A 12,147-nucleotide genomic window follows, 5' to 3' on the forward strand; every position below is an offset into this window, starting at 1 on the left:
ACGCACACACATAAGCATCTCATACATAGTAACAGCAAGAGGAACAAAACCTAACTATGTCTAATGCAAAACCACCACTAACACACTGTGGGGCTCATGCATTTCTAGAAATGATACATGGCATCAAGACCAGAAAAAAAAAAAAATGGCAAAAAGCAGACAGACTAGAAAGTAAAGAATAAGACCTCCCCATTCACAAACAAAGCCTGGCTGTGCCAAAGGCCTCAATGAAATCACAGCACAGTAGCTAAAGCACGTAAGTGTTCCAATGTGGAGGACAAAACTCGATACACACAGAGCAACTGTGGGGACTAGAAAGACGATGGTATACAAAGAGCTGGCCATGCAAGCCACAGGGCCCGAGTTCTAATCGCCAACACCCACATTGTTAAAATACCACTTGGAATTAGTATCAAAGCTGGAAAACTGCCAGGGATCAGCTGTAGGAATCAACAGAGCAATGACGGACGTGCTAGAAGGCAAGGCCGGGGTCAGGTACTTCCAGGGTCTGGAAGCTCAACACTGTTACATTGCCTCTTCCAAATTTAACAATAAACCTACTGCTATCACAATCAAAAACTAGCAAATGATTGTGTAGAAATCAATACACTGCTAAATTTACACAAAAAATTCCAAGTGTCTAACAGAAAAAGCAATCTTAAAGGGAAAAGACTTACTCGGAGAGTACAGCAAGACTGGCTGAAGAATAAGCATGTCGCTTAGTGGAAGGTTAGACAAAACAGTGGTCTGCAAACCTGGAAGTCAGTTCAGTTTTCACAAAGGTAACTCAATGGTAAAGAATACTCTTCTCAGCAAACAAAACCAGACAAGGTAAGGTAGAGAAATCGGACCTTGGTCCTCACAAGCTGTCAAGGTCATTAACTCACAATGGGCCAGACAAACACAAAACAAGAAACAGTAAAAGACTTAGAGCACTGGAGAAAGAGGTCAGGGAGCAGCCACAGCCCTGCCACAGCCTTCTCTCAGAAGCAGAAGCAGCCACATGGGGTGTCCCATGCCTAAGATTCCAACACTCAGGAGGTTGTGGCAGGGGGGATTGCCATGAGTCTGAGGACAATCTGGCCTACAAGTTCCAGACTAGCCTGGGCTGAACAATGAGACCTTATCTCCGGCTCACCATCACCCAACCCAGAAACGATTAAGACAAAAGCAGAACCCTGCATAACAGTCTCACATTAACAAATTAAACATTGGTGAAGTTCACTGAATGCAAATTGCACATCAGAAATAAAAGGAATTTCAAAAAATTAAAATGAGCTTTTAATACCAGTACTTTGGAGGCAGAGGCAGGTGGATCTTGTCCTAGGGAGCAAGGGCTATATAGTGAGACCTTGTCTCAAACAAAAAAAAAAAGGGGGGGGGGGAGGAAGAAGAAAGAAAGGAAGAAAGAAAGAAAGAAAGAAAGAAAGAAAGAACCAATCGATCAATCAAAAAGCACTACAGAGAAGACCTCAGCCCTCCTTCTGCTGCTGCTTCCAGACTAAGCCCTGCAGGGCTATGAGCTCTGCTAGGATGTGCTGCTGAGTTGCCATGTAGGAAACAACTTAGTTTTCTTATGAGGCAGGCCCTGCTGTATATAAACTTAGTTTTCTTATGGGGCAGGGTCTTGCTGTATAAAACTTGAACTCAGTATTGTATGTAGGCTAGCCTTGAATTTGAGATTGCCCTGCCTCCCCACCCCCATGTGCTAATATTGGCAAGATGTTTGGCCACTCTGCCCAGCTAAAACAACTCAGCACATGAGACTCCCTCTGCTCTGGTCTGTTTATGAAGTGACTTTGGGACCCCAGGCATCCTTCAAAACCCAGCTGGAATCCAGAGGGAGCACAGCAGTTAGGAAAGCAGGGGATGAACGGTCGGTTGTCAGGGAGCCCTTCACTCCCTGTTAAGGTGTGGAAGAATGCAGAAAGTCCTATTTGCCCCAGTGGTACTGGAAAAAACCACTGAGTTCTTACCACATGGTCTGTCCAGTGGGAAACTACCAACCTACCAGACTGAACATCCCAGGACCAAAACCTCACCTGATCTCTAGTATACAGCAGCCATGTTTTCTCATCCCCCAGGGCTTTGGGCCACAAAGTTCAACCTGGTTACTAAGATCTCCAACAACATAACAGAACTAAAGAGAATGGAATCCCTCCCCCCTTCCCACCCACACCCTAGCAATTTCACACTCTTAAGTCAGAGGAGCAGGAAGACAGGAGGGAGAAAGAACTCTCCCAAGGACAGGAACGAAGAGGCAGAGTATAATCCCACCCGTAACCCCACAGTTTGAGAGGCTAAGACAGGAAGATTGCCAACCTGGGCTACATAGTGAGTTCCAGGTCAGCTACAGAGCGAGACCTTGTCAGAGAGCAAGAGAGACACTCAGACAGAGAAACACCTAGACAACACACAGAGATAAAGTCCTTGGTCAGTAACTAGGAAATGAAGACAGCAACAGGAAACCACTGTAGGACAAGAAGCTGGGGGCCAGGAAGAGGAGTCAGTCCACTGATCAAGGTTAGAAGCATGCACACAGACACCTGTGAGCGCAGCTGCCACATGCTGAGCTACTAGGAGGGTGGCTGTCCTAGAAGGGTGGCTGTCCTGGTCCCTCAAAAGCCCAGGAACTCCAGCAGAAGCAAAGGAAGAACTATCCCAGTGAAATACATTTAATTCAAGATGTGGAAACATACTGAACTACCTCAAAGAAAGCCAAATACTGCATCCCTCAAAGTACACACAGCTGCAAACCACTGCCAGGAAGAGTTGATACAGACAAATGAGCATCCTCAGGTCAGCAGCAAAACATTACCAGACCCAAGAGAATGAGTGAGGCCCTGAAGGAAGGAACAGCATCTTCAAAGGTAACCACCACAGTGAAGTACAAGCAGGCAAGCAGGCAAGGGGCAGGCAGGAAAAGAACCTTAGGTGTGAAAAATGGGGATTGTAATTAAAACTTCAGTAAGCGGCTTAAGTAGCAGTTTAGACACAGCTCGAGAGAGAGTTAGTGAGCTGGAAGATTGATCTGACAAATTACCCACAACACTGCCCGAGAGATGAAGGCAGTGGCAGAGGACAGTTAGGACACTGGGGATGGGGAGTTGAGGCCTAAGGTAAGTCCAATGGGACTCTAAAGGAGATTAGAGGGAAAGAAAAGATACTGGCTGGAGAAAAGATGGATAGTCAACCTGAGGAAGCACAGCTGAAGAATCCATAACAAGGTCAGACTTGGCCCCGTGCAGCACCACTCACAAAGGGGCAGTGAAGGTCCAGGCACAGACCGTCCCACAAAGATGGATCATAGCCAATCAACAAGAGGGTCGAGGATTCTCACAGCCTCATTTGGGGTGACCTTGGCTTCCAGCTGCCCTTTCCTCTGCAGAAAACAGGCTGAGCAGGGTCACTCCCATGATTACCACAGAGAGGACTAAATGACAAAGACAGACAATGGTACACAGGGGCGGGGAATTGAAGACAAGAAGCAGAGGCAGAAATATCCATACTGTCCCATACTGTAAGGAGGACCCGCCAACCAGAAGCCTGACCCTGTGTGTGTACACACACACACTTGCATGTGGGACTACTCAGCAAGCTGAGACTTACTGCATGAGAGACCCAACACCCCGCTCCTCACATTCGGAGGAGAGCTACTTCTTTTAAAAGCATCCAAAGCCCTGGCAACATCCAGACACATCACAGGTTTATTTAGAATGCTACAAAGCTGAAGTGCTGAGATTTAGACTCCCGATTTACAGGTTGGCATTTCAAAAAGGTCGACCATATCTGCCCCATTTGTTTCCTGCAGAGCGTGGAAGCTGTACTCTGCAAATGTGGATCTATTTCCAAGTCCTGAGCAACTTCTCCCACCAGACTCTGGAAAGAGAGTTTATAAGCAGAAATTCGCTGGGTTCTGATGACATCTTATTTCCAAGTGCCACAGTAATTGTGTGGTTTCTTCTCTCGCTGTCTCTCTCTCTCTCTCGCTCTCTCTCTCTCTCTCTCTCATGGGCAACTCTGGCAGTCAGTTGTTTGCTAGGTGCTTTATCAGGGTGGAGTTGCCAGCATTTGCTTTATACAGCCATGGAACAGAGACCGTCTGATGCTTCCTCCTCCTCCTCCTTGTCTGAGCCTCACTTTTGATGAACTGAAGACCCTCATCCCTAATGGCCAATCTCGGGAAAAAGAAATAGTAGTTTATTACTTAACAAGGTAGTGAAAAGACCACTGATCTATCCAGATAAAACCACTTAACTTCTCTTGACTGCAGGAACAGAGCCCCTTCCCTCAAAAGGAGTCTCTTTCTCTCAGAATCTGCCCATTAAGTACAGGTGCCAGCTATTTTATTTACTAAACCTTTCTCTGTCTGGTCAGTAAATATTGTTCCTTCTGGGCCTTCAGTCTGTTCTTCCTGACACAACAATTTCCTTGAAAAATACTAGCTGCTGTTATTATTATCAAATCACTGACTACAATATACTGCTGGTGTTGTTCACGCTTCTCGGGCAGAGTTCAAGGCTGACCACAGCATTAGAAGTGTGGGGAGGGCTTGGAGAGGATTTCCAGAAGAAATTCAGAGAAAAGACTCAGCATTCAGTTCTCCCAATGCCTGGGCTTGCTGGCCAAGTCATGAATCTCTGTGAAAACCTCAAGCAGCACAGGAAGGCTTGAAGACTATGTGGAAAGACAAGATGGTCTTATATCTCTGCCCAGTTGATTAAAGTGTCTGCTATGTGAGACAAACAGAAACGACTCTGGAGTCCACAAGTTCTATGAGACACACAGCACCTCAATGTCCAGAGAAAATGGGAAAACATGAGCGAAATCCTAAACAGACTAAGAGGACCCACAAGTTAGGATTATAAAGAGTGTTAAGGCAATTCTTACACTTATAACATAAAAGTATCAATAATTTGTGAAAAGAAACAGAATCTCAACAAAAATATATTCCTTAGAAAAAAAATGGTTCCACAGGTAAGATAGGTAGTACCTCAAGTCTGGTGGCCCATTTCACCACAAAGTGATGAACGGGGTGGACATGATGGCTTGTCCACAATCCCTTCACTCCTGTGACAAGATGAAAAACAAAGATAGGAGACTGCCCCAGAAGCCTGAAGGTCAGCTACCCTGGAGCATGCAATGTAACCTCAAACAAGAAGAGAGACCCTGCCTCAAAGTGGGAGGAGAGGGTACCTCTGGCCCCTACCTGTGCCATGGAGTTCACACATGCTCACACACAAACACTTGTATGAGCACACATACATAGACAAGATATTTTTTTTTCAATTTAAAAGGCACCAAAAAGTAATTCTAGAATTGAAAACAACATCTGAAATTCTAAAATTCACTGAAGATTACAAAATTCTCCAGATTTTATTAGAGCCATACGGACCTTACCCTCTCAGTGAGCTCCATGGAGGCAAACAGGAACATCTCACCACTGGTCACCAAGACTCCACACATGGAATGAAGGCTGGCTGCCCTCTCCTCACACAACATGAAGGCAGCAAGGCTGAAGCTGCAACATCCAAGGCCTGAGAGGAAAATCTGTCAGTGCAGGACTTGACAGCCAGTGGAACGGCCTTCAAGAATGAGATAAAATAAAGACACTCTCAGGTTAGAGAAGAGTCAGAAACACTTTGTTAACACACAGACGACAACAAATGCTGGAAGAAACAGCAGGCTGCATCGAGTGGCACCATGTAGACACCTCTGTCTTCAAAAGGAGCCACGGGCATGCTCAGAGACAGCCAGTCTCCTCCCTATTGCCTTTATGACCTAAAAGGGCACGTGCTAGTCTGAAGGGAGATGAGCACCCCATCTGTGTGGGCATCGGTCATGTCCCACACACAGGCTTAAAGGGGCCTTTCTCTCCACAATGGACTTAGCACCTCACCCCACACACAACAGCAGCCCTGCCAAGGTCTGCTCTGCCTCCACAGTGAGACCTTTAAACACTTGGCCTATCATATAGTACCTGGAACACTTCAACTCGTTTCTGTAGAAATCAGTTCCCTAAGGCTTTGATTGGCAGTATTCAGTCAGTCAGGCAGCCTCCAAGAAGGTGAGAATCTCACCTTCAGAAAACCAACTTGAGGTGTGGCATGCAGCCTGTACCACCCAGAGCTACGCTGGGGAAAGGAGGTATACAGCAAGCACAGACTCTAATTAACATGCTTCTGTTTGACAAACAGACAGAAAACAGGTCAAAACTACCCTAGTGCTGCTATGTAAAATGAATGCTAACATTCAATATCATATGGATTAACTTGTCAAGCGTCAGTCACTCTAACAATGGACATAGTAGAGTGAAAATCTGATGATTCATATTAGACATGTAAAGAAGGGAATGGCAGAGGCCAGTTTTAAAAGTTACCAAAATTGACCTGAAAGAGTAGCAACTCTGAATTACAAGGAGCTTTGTCTATTTTCAAAACAGGATTTGTAATCTTAGTCTTATACACAGCAGTCAGGCTCACAGCCACATCCCCAGGACAACTCTGCACTGGTCACTGCTGGTGGCCAAATGGAAGCACAGAGAAGCAGCACTGGGCATGCCGCTGGTGGGCTCAACAGTTGCACTGCAGTGTGGGTCACCAGTCCTGGAGTCAATGCAGCCAGCAATGCCGCAGGGCACACATGGCTTAGGACAGTATCTCCCCATTCACATGTGTGCAAAACACTTTAAATGTTATTAAGTCACACAAGGGGAGAGTTAGAACCATCTTAATTCCCTAACAAAATTAAAGAAAGTGCCCTTTTGGTGCTAACGTGTCTCAAACATTCCCCCTAAGACTAGTTATCTGTCTTTACTTTCCTGTTGAGACAGGGTCTCAAGTACCTGAGGCTGGCCTTGAACTCCTGATCCTCCTGAGTTCTCTGAACACAGGTGAGTGTGTGCCACCACTTCAGGAATGATAATCTTCCTTTTTAATACAAAGGAAGTCTCTGTGAAGAATTTCTTGCAGGCAAGATGGGTGTAGTGGCTTTAATCCCAACACTTGGGAGGCAGAATTGAGCAGATCTCTTATGAGTTCAAGGCCAACCTGGTCTACATAGTGTCCAAGATAGCCAGGGCTACAGACTAAACCCTGTCTCAAAGGAAAAAAGAAAGAAAAGAAAAAAATCTTGCAGGCTGCAGTGTCTATCTAGAATTTAATGACGCTATTTTATTTCCTTCATATTGTATATTTCAAAATGGCTTCAAAATGGCTCAAATGTATTTGATATAGAGAAAAATACACATTATACACCGATAAAGTAAAAATAACAAAATGGCACATAGTGACTGATTTCTGAATTGATGCAATCCAAGGAAAATAATTTTACTAATAATGTCACATTCATACCTTAAAGAATTGCACCTCTTATTTCAAGTACCAAAACTTCATTTCCTTTTATAAAGCATTTTGCTTTGTGTGGACTAGTTAGCTCCTGGGCCCTCTGAGGCTCAGAAGACCCTCCCAGGGCTGAGCTAACCTACCATTCGTGTCTTCACAACCTACCACTGGTCTCTTCACAATGCTGCAGCACCTTCTTTTAATTGGAAGCAAATGAGATTGAGGCTGTCCTTCCTCATGGTGAGAAAGCCAGCCTCAGCTTCAGTGTGGAAGGCAACAGTGTGCTGGCCAGGTGCTGAGGTGAGTCACCTCCCCGTCACATTTTCCGGCTGCTGTTCATTATGTCTCTGAAGACAAACTAAATCAATCAACAACCGATAAGGTCCATCCTAACAGAGCAGGCTGTCTCCACATGGGTGCTCCTGAGCTCTGACCACTCTGCTGTGGGTCCTACTGCATCAGTAGCACCCTGTGCCTCAGACCCCGAATGCCAGGAGCATCCCTTCCCTTTTAGGGTGGAGGAGAGCATGACAAAAGTCCCCTGTGGCTGAGTCACACAGATCCAAGCAGCTCTCAACATGACTGACTACCTGGAGGCTTCTGGTCTGGGGGAAAAGCCTCACTCCAACCTTCTGTCACCACCAAAGGCAAGCAGGTTCCCATCACTAGGGCTTGGCTCTGGTTTCCTCGGCCTAGTACACCCTTTCCTAGATGTCTTCTCAGATAACTTCCTCACAACACAGCAAACAACAAACTGCATTCCCACCTCTCTATGTTTCTAGCAGACTCCTCACCTTCAGAAGGAAAATGTATGTTTGCTGTTCATCAGCTATGTCCCCTCCCCCACATTCCCCCCCAGAGTACGAAGCTTTGATGAGCTCATTGATATGCCTGGCACACACAGACACTCAATAAAAGGTGCTGAATGAATGAGCGAATGGTAAAAACCTGCCGAGCTGCTTGAGCTGCTTGCCTGTGTCCCCTGGCGACAAAGGCAGCATGAAGTGATGTTGCTCTTAAAAGGATTTTCTAGGATTTACATTTCCGGCCACTGCTAGGATGGCACACTGTCTGGGTGTGGCCCACATGATGCTATGGGGCAGTCAACTCTTCTGGGAGCCAACAAGCCCAGGCTGCACATAAACAGCAAGAGTCCTAAGTACTCAAGTCAGGCATGAAATATGAAGTAGTATATGAATAATTCCTTGTTCGCTTGTTTTCATTGCATGTTTTGCATTTGGAGACTAAAAGTTACCAGCTTCATTCATGAAAGCTTAATATAATGCAGAAAAGCAAGGCTTCCTGGAGCAAATAATCTCTAATAGTAACTTCACATCAACTGGCCCAATTAAAACAGAAAATAAACCAACACTGATCATGTTTTAGTTCATTTACTATTGAGAATGAACTGCCAAGGCCAGGTTCACAGGGACAGCACGGACTCTGCAACAAAGGCAAATAAACAGTACAGGGAGAGCGGCTGGAGAGAGCTCAGCAGTGCCAGTGTGCTCTGCAAGGAGGGCTTTATCCCAGAATCTCATGTGGTTGGCACCCAGTCTCTGTCCACTGCATGGCACTGGATACATGTGTATACCACACACACACACCACACACACACACATACTCATACACACACACTCACATACACACTCACATATATTCTCACACACTCATACACACTCACACATACACATACACTCAAACACTCACACACACATACACACAAACAACCCACACACACTCACACATACTCATACACACACACTCACACCACACACACTCACACACACTCACACACACTCATATACACACTCACATACACACACATATACTCTCTCACACACTCACATACATACACACACATACACTCAAACACTCACACACACACAAACACCACACACACACTCACACACACTCATACACACACTCATACACACACACACACACAGAGTCTGTATCTACTGAACTGTGCCCAAAGTTCCTGCTGTGGCTGTTACCTGCCTTACAGGAACGAATTCTAAGCTCAGCCCTCCGTGTCGGTGGTTCAGACAGACAGCTCACTTCTACCATCCAGGCATGCCAACATAGTTCTGAGCTCACACAGCCAAAACCAAGATCTTATTTGTGAGGTTGTATCCATTTTGCAAAGAATAACAAGATTTATTTTCCTCTGATCATAAACCAGGCAATTATAAAAACAAACAAATAAACAAAACAAAACTCTATTTAATGATTTTAAAAAATGTTAAAACCCAAAAACCTATAACTAAGAAAAAGGGAATTATCCCTCACAATGCTAAACTAGTTACTCAACATTTGTCTTAAGAAAACCAGATTACTATTGTCAATACCTTCACCATTCAACAGGTGGAATGTAGGGCAAATGGACAGGAGGCTCCAGTGAGCCCATGTGTCCAACCCTGAGGGCCTGTGTAGACGGCATTGCCCCTCAGGAGACATCAGCTTCTTATAGCAGGCTATATAGGAGCAAATGCCTCCTGTCAGAGAAATGTGCTTCACAGGGCTAAAAGACAGCAGATCAAATCTAAAAGAAAAGAAACTCATCAGATTATTTTACAGATGAAAAGAACTGCAAGGTTAGAATGAAGCAGGTCTGTAGACAGCCAACCGTGCTGTGGAAACCATCTCCATTCAGTCCCCCAGAACTCAGCAACACCCTGCAGTCCCCAGATGCAAAGGGCCTGGGGATCGAGTATTCAGATATATACCAAGTCCAGTAGGGAAGGGCCACGGGAATGACACACACAGATAAGAGACGAGTCCTGCTGGGAGAGGGAGCAGATGCAGCTTTCCTGTACCAAAATGATCTCTGAGCTGGGCCCTCCACATGTCAAGTGAGGATTTGTCATTAGGAGAGAAAAGGACATTGAAGATACAGATACAGGAGAACAGCAGAGGCAGGACAGTCATCTTCTCTGGTCCAGGGATGCAGAAAGTCTCACAGGAAGCCACCAGACCCTGACTGAGTAGGCACAGTATAATTGGTTTTAAGTGGAAAGGTGAGGAAAAATAAACACAATAAAACATAGCCAATGAGCTTCTCTTATTGGTCCAGACGTGAGCAGGGCTGAGGCTGCAGGCAGAATGTTCCAGCACGTCCATCCCAGCAAGCATTTTCATTAAGAATCCGTTCTCGGGGCAGTCCCGATATTTACGACTCTCCATTCAACATGTCACCCTGTCACTATAACTCTGTGTGAGCTATGACACCCTGAGCCAGACCAATTATCCACACGATCCAATATCCTGTCTCTGACATGGCACTAGGAGACACTGAACAGAGAGCATGACGGACATGGTCCACCATGTTTAGGTCTAGCTCAAAGTACAAGATTAGTTGACAAAGGCCAAGGTGGCTAATGTTAGTCACAAAATTTGCACTTAAAAAAAAAAGGAAATAAAAAGGAGGAACAATGCCAACCTTCAGGAAGCCACCATTACACATGAGAGGGTTTCAGTTGTCTTCTATGAACGGTGACTAAGCTTCTAAGAGTCCTGTGGGATCTGGGGGAGACTTGCATAGCCATTCCCCATCCTGCTGTTCAGAGGGGCTTTCTCTCCCTAAAAAGTTCCAAGGATGAATGCAAAACCCTAAATGGTGACTGTCTCTACTAGCTAGACCAGACCTGCCAAATCTCAAAAAACCCTTCTGACTGGTCACTGGCTTGTTTGGGCCACTGTTGATTAAACTGAACTTCAAAGGTAAGTTGTGTGAACACAATTTGTCTGTATCACTGTCATCCTCCAACAAGACCCCACAGGATGGTTTATGAGCTCCTGAGAGCAGAGCAATGGCTCATAATGCTTTACATGGCAAATCTCTGAGGACCACTGATGGTTATACCTAGTGCCATGCAACGGGCTGGCTCAAAAGCCTGGCTTAATTCATGGGCAGACATCCTCTCTACACCATGCATACATGGAGATTCTTCTTTGATTTGTGGCTTTAATCACAGCTTCCAAAACCTGTCATGATTTATGGCTGTGACTTTTACACTGACAGTCAATGGAAAACATTTAGTCAAGTTACCTGATTGGTGAGACCACTGCATCTAAGCAATGTCTAAGCCTCACTTTGATGTGAAACATCTCAACTTGTCTGCAGACCCACTGGCTGGGGGCAAACCTGGAGAAGGGAATTCATCATTGACACAGTACTGATAAATAGAGCACAATTATAAAGACGCAATGAATTCACTAGTCAGACTTGAGGCACATTTAAAAAGACGGAAAGGACTTAAAAGATGGCACCAGCCTCTGGAGTAGAAAGGTTTCTATCTTCTTCCTGTTAAAACTACTCCAAAGTACCATGAAGTTCTGACCCAATAAGAGTTGCTTCTCTTTGGCCAATCTGCTAGTGGGTCACACTTCTCTCAGACAGGGACAAACTCTGCTACGGACAGACTAGAGCCTTCAGGACTCATGAAGCCTGTGGAGGTTGGAATGAGGATGGCCCCATAGGCTCATATATCTGAATACTCGGTCCCTAGTTGGCAGAAATGTTTAGGAAGGATTAGGAGGTGTGGCCTTGCTGGAGAAAGTGTGTCACTGGAGGTGGGCTTAGAGGTTTCAAGAGCCAAATCCATTCCCAGTTAGCTCTGTTTGTCTTGGGCTGATAACCCAAGATATAAGCTCTCAGCTACTGCTCGAGTGCCTTGAGGCCACATTCCCTGTGTGGTCATGGACTCTAAGTCTCTTAAACTGTAAGCCTTTAATAAAGTCTTTACTCACTAAGTTGTCTTGGCCATGATGTCTTTTCACAGCAGTAGACAAACAAGAGCAA

The 12,147-nt window shown here is 45.3% G+C and overlaps 1 protein-coding gene across 11 annotated transcripts in view; it reads right to left on the reverse strand.

The window, feature by feature from the left end:
- The window catches only part of LOC117703469 (uncharacterized), an 83,260-nt gene that overhangs the window by 63,093 nt on the left and 8,020 nt on the right, over positions 1–12,147 (reverse strand). For 6 of the 11 annotated variants that reach the window (XR_013109061.1, XR_013109063.1, XR_013109059.1 and 3 more), the window contains exon 2: positions 5,401–5,585. The exons of 2 other annotated variants lie outside the window; for them this stretch is intronic. The gene's annotated coding sequence lies outside the window, so the exon portion shown is untranslated. Of the gene's footprint in view, positions 1–2,042; positions 2,062–5,395; positions 5,586–12,147 lie in introns of those variants that run through there. 3 more of the 11 variants (XR_013109060.1, XR_013109065.1, XR_013109064.1) reach the window with 2 other exon arrangements.

Source organism: Arvicanthis niloticus, chromosome 2 (assembly GCF_011762505.2).
Source record: "Arvicanthis niloticus isolate mArvNil1 chromosome 2, mArvNil1.pat.X, whole genome shotgun sequence".
Lineage (NCBI taxonomy): Eukaryota > Metazoa > Chordata > Mammalia > Rodentia > Muridae > Arvicanthis > Arvicanthis niloticus.